This window comes from Magallana gigas, chromosome 2 (assembly GCF_963853765.1).
Source record: "Magallana gigas chromosome 2, xbMagGiga1.1, whole genome shotgun sequence".
Classification (NCBI taxonomy): Eukaryota; Metazoa; Mollusca; class Bivalvia; order Ostreida; family Ostreidae; genus Magallana; species Magallana gigas.
This window is the reverse complement of record NC_088854.1, coordinates 13,007,754-13,014,990: the sequence shown is the minus strand read 5'-3', so window position 1 is coordinate 13,014,990 and position 7,237 is coordinate 13,007,754. Positions and strand designations below refer to the sequence as shown.

Genomic DNA, 7,237 nt, shown 5'->3' with positions numbered 1-7,237 from the left:
AAAAAAAATACATCTATATTTACCAAAAAAATATGCCGGAGTATGCTAGAATGTGTTGTGATCATCTCCATTGGGAGGAAATAAAGAAAGAAAGAAAAGAAAGCAGAAATTATTGTTGTGCAATGATACCTCCAGAGACGCAATAACTCTTGATATTACATGTGGATCAACGAAAGACAACTCTCATTATAAACACAACTTGGAGTGAATATATGAGTTGTCGTTCTTAATAATTAGTACACATATCAGCTGTTACGTTCAGAAACTTCAATGTTGTTCCTTACACATTCTTAAAATATTACTAAGACCGAGAGATTCAGGATTGCTTCGCTTGTCACTTGTAGAATTTCTTGAATTTTACTTCCGTAAAGACTGTAATAAAAACACATATACAATTCAACAATTCAATTCAATGGTTTATTGACATCACCATGTTGGCATACAGTCAAAATGAAATCAAATAACAGACAAAAGTTTTCCTGAGTAAGAGGATGAGATTTTGTTCAATAGCTCAAAGATCATATCAACAAAAAAATTATTTAACTTAAACCTCAAATCCTTATGGGAAATATCTAAAGATGTTAAGTTTAGTTTTTGTTGGAGATTAAGAATCTTGTTTTGCCATGAAGTATAACTCTTTTTCGAAACTAACTCTTTGTCTTCTTTAAAAGCTGATACTAGCAGTGCATTATTATATGTGGTGTTTGATTCCATATTTCTTAGTCTGATATAGTATTAAACATGTTTTCATAACAAAAATAGTAAATTGAATAAGAACCTAGTTCAGCATTGACTGCTAAATTTGTTGCTTTTCTAGGTACATCTTTGAATATATGATTTTGAATTTTTTCAGATTGAATATACAGATTGAAGCAATGCCTTATTCTATAGTGTATCATTTATCATAACAATTTTATGAAGCCTTTAATAATATGGTTGATTAATGAATAGTAATAGATTGAAAAATCGGTTATAATATTGTCTTTTCGATTTGATGGTTTCATATTTTCATTGTTTTTTAAAATTGTAAATTATACACTGCAATACTTGTTTTTGTTTTAAAATTCTAAATTTGATCAAAATGTGACATCATAAAAAATTACCCCAACATTTTTCTTAAAGTTTCATGGCCATTTTCTTGGCTTGCAATTAAGATATACAATAGGAATTGTACCAGAACAACGCACCAGCAATTTTTTTAAATGTACGTATGTGCTTTAGATTCGCAGTTGGGGAAGGGGGTAAGTTTGGCTAGAGTTATTACATGGAACACTTTTTTCATTTAATTTAAAACATAAAGTGATAATAACATTCAAAGCATGTAATCAATCAATAATCTGCATCCCATAATCTTTTAAAATACTATTTGCAATGGCATAGTCTAACCCATGAGAAACGTTTGTCTTCTGTCTTTCTTTTTTAGTTACCGGTGAAACTGGGGGACTTGATCTTTATCGCGGTTTGTCAATCATTCTAGATCTGCCCCACTTCGTTTTCCAGACGTTTTTCGTTATGGTTTAGAGGATTGATTTCAAACTTCCTGTGTAGCTTCATAATAATGCCCTACAGATAACGCATGAATATCTTTATTTTTAAGCGACAGGTATTTACATGTACGTAATTAAATCAATTTTTAAATGTGACTTAAATTACATAATTTACGACCAGGTTAGATTAAGTTTCTATAATGAATCTGAGAGAAGACGGGACATTTAAGTATGTTTTACAACGTAGTTGGTCATAGCAATTCATAAATAGCCGTGCAGATCCTACTACCATTCCATCGACTTCGTTACTTTTAATCCACTGGTTTTAAAATTATTCATAATTTTTTTAACTCTCCATATCCATTCCGATTTCCTATCTGTACTAGAAACTTACTGTAATGGTCATGGTTGCGTATAAAATAGCCGCAAAACATAAAGACTTATAATCTCTTATTAAACTATATGTACATTGCATAATTAAGATATTATAAAGAAACATTACTATTTGATTTTTTTCCCCAAGTGTTAATGAGGTTTGGAGGTCAACAACTGAAATTAAATTTACAAAAAATATTTGAATGTGATTTTCTATATATAAAAGGTTATAGTAAAGAGAAAAAATTACGTTTTACCTTTAAAATTGGTCATTTTAATTTTTAAATAGAGAAGGGTTATACATGTAGGTTATCATTGTCGAAAATTGTCAATATACAAAACAGCTTTTTTAATGGCTGGATACAAATAAATGTAAACAACTCTATACTATTTAAATGAATCTGAACGAACTAACTGAAAGTTACTTTAATTTTATTTCAAACTCGTTCAAATTAGAAAAAGACCTCCAAATACATTCGTCGCACATTTGTCAATGTCAACGCAAGAGAGAGAAAAATCAACATTAAAAGCTACGCTACTAAGCCAATAAATCATTCACAAAACCGTCCATTGACTTTCTTTATTGCGGAAGACATACATCTTATAGCATATAACATTTTTTAAACAGAATATGTGCTTTCAGACCGGGAGCTACAGACCTGCAGCTACATTGGAGAATGTACAATTCAACACATCGATTAAATTACAACAATTTTTTTAAAAATAGTATATCAGTCAACATGTAGTTTGAAGGCATGATGCAAGAGTTACAGAGTTCTCTAACATTGTTTACATTGTTTACACATAATAGCTGTATAAATTTATACATTGATGGTTTTTTCCAATAGTATTTTTTTTATGTATTTGGCTCTTAATTGCTGGTATCGTGGACATATTAAGACAAAGTGATATTCATCCTCAATTTCGGATCTACACAATTCACATATTCTGTTATTTCGCAAAATTTTTCTATGACGTCCACTTTCTATGGATAAACTATGTGATGATGATCTGATTTTACTGAGTTGTTTTTTGTAAATACAAGGAATGGGTTTCACCAAATAATATTGTAGTGAAAAATGGTCAATAATATTTCTATATAACATACATATAGATGAACTATTTATATCTGCAAAAAGAATTTGTACAAAAGTATCAATTATTCTTTGCTTAATAAGTAAAAAATGGGTTTTATAACATATTTTGTGTTGGTCAACCAAGATGTAGCCTAAACCAATTTCAAACAATTTGTCTTTGATATTTGACACCCAGTTTGATACATTTTTCAATTTGTGTTCAAACTCTTCTAACATTTTGTCATAGCATGACCTCATGATACAATTTTTACTTTGTTATGATTTAAACCAAAATTTAAAAATCCGAAAATAGCGTACAATCTTCAAAGGCAACCTGCCAGTTTCAAAATACACCATAGACGTATTTGTATTTTTTCTAACACACAGAACATTTTTTATGAATTCTAAATGTATTTTCTCAATGTCACACGCACTGTGGTTTCCTCAGACTTCACATCCGTAATTCAATATGCTACTTACATAAGCTTCAAAAAGAGAGAACATAGATTCAACATTTAAATTCAATTGACTAACCCTAGATCGTAGACAGAACATTGCTTTTCTACCTTGACTGGCTAATTGTTTTTGTGTTACATTAAAATTTCCATTATAGTTCAATAAAACACCAAGATACATAAATTTATCTACAACTTCTATTTGGTCAGTATGTATATGCCATTTTTCGTTTTCATGGATTTTACCTCCATTTCTAAATACTATATTTATATATATATATTTACAATTTTTGTTTTATCTGTATTAATGGCCAAGTCCCATTTTGCAGTGTAATCATACAACGTGTACAACATTAGTTGAATTTCATGTACAGATTCGGCAAAACACACCATGTCATCAACATACGTTAACGTAAAAAGATTTAACTCTTGTACTTGCAAAGGGACATTACCATTCTGAATAAACTGCATTTCTAGATCATTAACATAAAATGAGAAAAGATTGGGAGACAATACCTGCCCTTGAACAACACCAAGTGAATTTTCAAAAACATCAGATAACATTCTTGTTGTCTTAATACAGGATTTCTTATCATCATACATAGAACGTATAACATTTAAAAACTTTCCTCTGATACCATACATATCAAGTTTTTGCCAAAGTTTAAAACGCTCTACAGTATCAAATGCTTTTTTGAAGTCGATGAAACCGCAATATAATCTTCTTTTTTTTTTATTTCGTAGAGACATATGAATAATTGAAGACAGACAAAAAATAGCTTCTGCAGTACCTATGTTGGGTTGAAACCCGAATTGAGCGTCTGTAATAACATTGTATGCATTAGCCCGATTTATAAGCATTGAACTGAACAAAATACCAAAGAACGACACATTCAAACTATTGGTGTTCAATTTCTTTTTTTTAAAAGCAATATTAAATTTCAATGAATCTAATATGCATTTGATGATTGATTGTTTTTATTCCTATGCATGAATTTAACAATGCATATTTGGTCGGATGAATTACTTAAGAGATCATTGTACTTATTAGATATATAATACATGTACATGTACAGTCAAAGAGAAAAGATAATTGTCTGTATGGCCATCACAAGACATTTAGTTCTCAGACAGAGTCGGTCTGTACTGTAAATGTCGGTAAAGTCTGCGTTAAAAAAGAGGCTGCGTCCACTCGGTTCTTTCTGAGGACAAAACTTCTTTTCGGTTCGTGGCATCTCCTGTTATCAAACATTCTGAATCAAGAAATAAGAAAATGAATAAGTTTTGATTTCACATGCAGGAAAAAATATTTATTGCACATCTTATACATGTTTTTTTGTGTGTGTGTGTGTGGGGGGGGGGGTGTTTTGTTTTTTATTTTTGCAAAAAATTGTAAATTCTTAATACAAGCTGATAAAATATTGCTGTGTACGTTTGATTAGCAAATATTAATTATTTCAAAAAAGGGCACTAAGATCAAATAAAGTCACTGTATGCTTTGTTACAACGCACTTTGATAAAAATTCAAAGTGCTTTAAATTTTGGACCAAGTCAACGCACTTTGAATTGTTTTTCAAAGTGCGTTGATATAAAAAAAAAGTAAAAGAATAATTGTGCAAGGTCTAGTTCCTTAAATATAAAAAATAAACGCTTTAACCTAGTTTTGCTCGATAAGACATTGAAAACCCATGAGACTTTTAGCTTTCCTAAACAACGATTTCGCAATGAAAAGGCTTGTCGATAAGATCATTTTATGTAATACTTTAAATATTTCAAAAGGTAATTGAGGTATGTATATCAAAATATCCCATGAACTGCACGGATTAGTTGTCAGCCGTCCTTCCAAATATATGTAATTTATCTTTTTTCTTTGTGGATATTTACTCTCTAAAGAAAAAAAAAGTAATTAATTGAGGGACACAGTAGCTAACCATTACACGGCGTTTATAAACCTATGAACAAATATAATGACAAGGTATATCTAATACAATACTAGTATGTATATTTTTTGAAAATTAATCAATGCAAAAAAGTGCAAGCTAAAATGCTTATTTTTGAGTGGATATGTTTTAATGGCTGTATATATCGGCTTTAACGGCTTTATATATCGAATATAATTTATTTGATTTGAATTTAAAAAAGGGATTAATGCTTAGAAGCCTGCAGATAAATAAGTGTATGGAATTGATATAATGTTGCATTCTTCAAGTAATACATGTAAATATATTATTGGAAATTGTACTGTATCTTTGGTTGTACCCTGCCTATTCCCAATAATGCTAGACCATATTAAAAAGTGTTTACATTGAAATATAAACACTTAATCTGAATAAAACGAAATAAGTTTAGAACGAAGTCCATATTTTGTGATTTATACACTTTTTTTAAAAAGTGCGTTAAGTGTTTTGATAGTAAAAAATGTTGATGTACACTTATAATGCACTTTGAAAATTTTTTTGCAAAGTGCGTTGACTTGATCCCAAATTTAATGCACTTCGAAAAAAATTTCAATGTGCGTTGATGATTTTGTACCCAATTCAACGCACTTAAAAACATTTTAAAGTGCGTAATTTGTTCAAAGTGCGTTGCCACAATGCTTCAGCTTTCCTGAGAGATCCTGTGGAATGTACAGTCCATCTGTTAATGACTGTTTCGCTGCACTAAACATTTTGTGCGTATATTGTGTCTGAAAGAGTAGAGATCTACTTAATACATTGCCCTCTTCCTCATTGGTGCATGGGGTTGGGGGTGTTGAATTGTGCAAATACAGCCATTGTATTAGTTGCTGTGGATATATATAATCTTTCAAGGATAAATATCATTGTTTCTTAAAACGGCCAATGAATTCATTTTTCAATTTCCTTTGGAAAAATGTACCATATTACAAAATACATTCGCATTAACCTTCCTGGCATCTTATTACAGTTTTTTAATGGCTCCTTTCTGGGCAGGGTAAATATTCATATCAATCAGCTGAGGAAAAAAAATGAAATAACTTCTAGTAATTTGTTATAGAGACAGATTCTAAAAGTCCATTTTAACTTAACAAACCGTCGTCGTTCGGATTCCACAGACTTCGTTATACAATCGTCGCAGACCACGACCAATGCCTACACCCAGGACTGCCTAAGAGCTATGATGAATTCCATACCGTAGTTTAAATGATACTTCATACCAACAGACATACTAACCTCTTCAGGAAAATGGTGACAATTCCAATCACAACATTAAATGCCACAACAATCAGTAAAACTCCCCACCCTGTCATGGTACTGCCAACATTCTATCTAATTACTCTAATTGCAGGTCCATTGCTTTGTTGCCTTCCTAAATGCACTGTCCTTTCCGATAAATTTCATTTTATCAAATAAAATATACAACATGACTAATATATCGGAAAGGACGGTACCCTCCCCATAAGTGTGTTGATTGATGAGAAGGCAAATCGGTAAACCCTCCGTTAGAAATTTACCCACTTTTTCATCCAATCAGCAGTCGCTAAATATTCTAATAAGTGATGTTTTTAATCGTTAAGAATTTCTCTAATTTCACAGCGACGTAACATTTCGATTGACAGCTAAGAGAGACGTAAACAATAGAGAGATAATATCTTATTGGCGCAGAACTCTAGATCAGCCAATGAAAAAAAGGATTATGTACTAAGTAATTTTAAAAGTTAAATCATATTAAGTAAAATTTACATATCATTTTTAACAGCTTCTAAATTAAGAATGCTTAAGATTTCCTGTAAATTTGATTTTCTTTTAGATCTACTCATTTCTGTAGACAGAATAAAAAAGTGAAATACTAGTACCTTTTTGTATTATGTCCCCCAGGGACGTTT

At 30.7% G+C, this 7,237-nt stretch overlaps 1 long non-coding RNA gene across 1 annotated transcript; it reads right to left on the bottom strand.

Annotated features, from left to right (window-relative positions):
• Positions 1 to 2,428: 2,428 nt before the first annotated feature.
• On the bottom strand, positions 2,429 to 6,801 carry LOC109619609 (uncharacterized). Its single transcript, XR_010710775.1, has 2 exons — positions 6,585 to 6,801; positions 2,429 to 4,646 (listed from the first exon to the last, which is right to left on the bottom strand). It is a non-coding gene; the product is annotated as an uncharacterized lncRNA (long non-coding RNA).
• Positions 6,802 to 7,237: the final 436 nt, after the last annotated feature.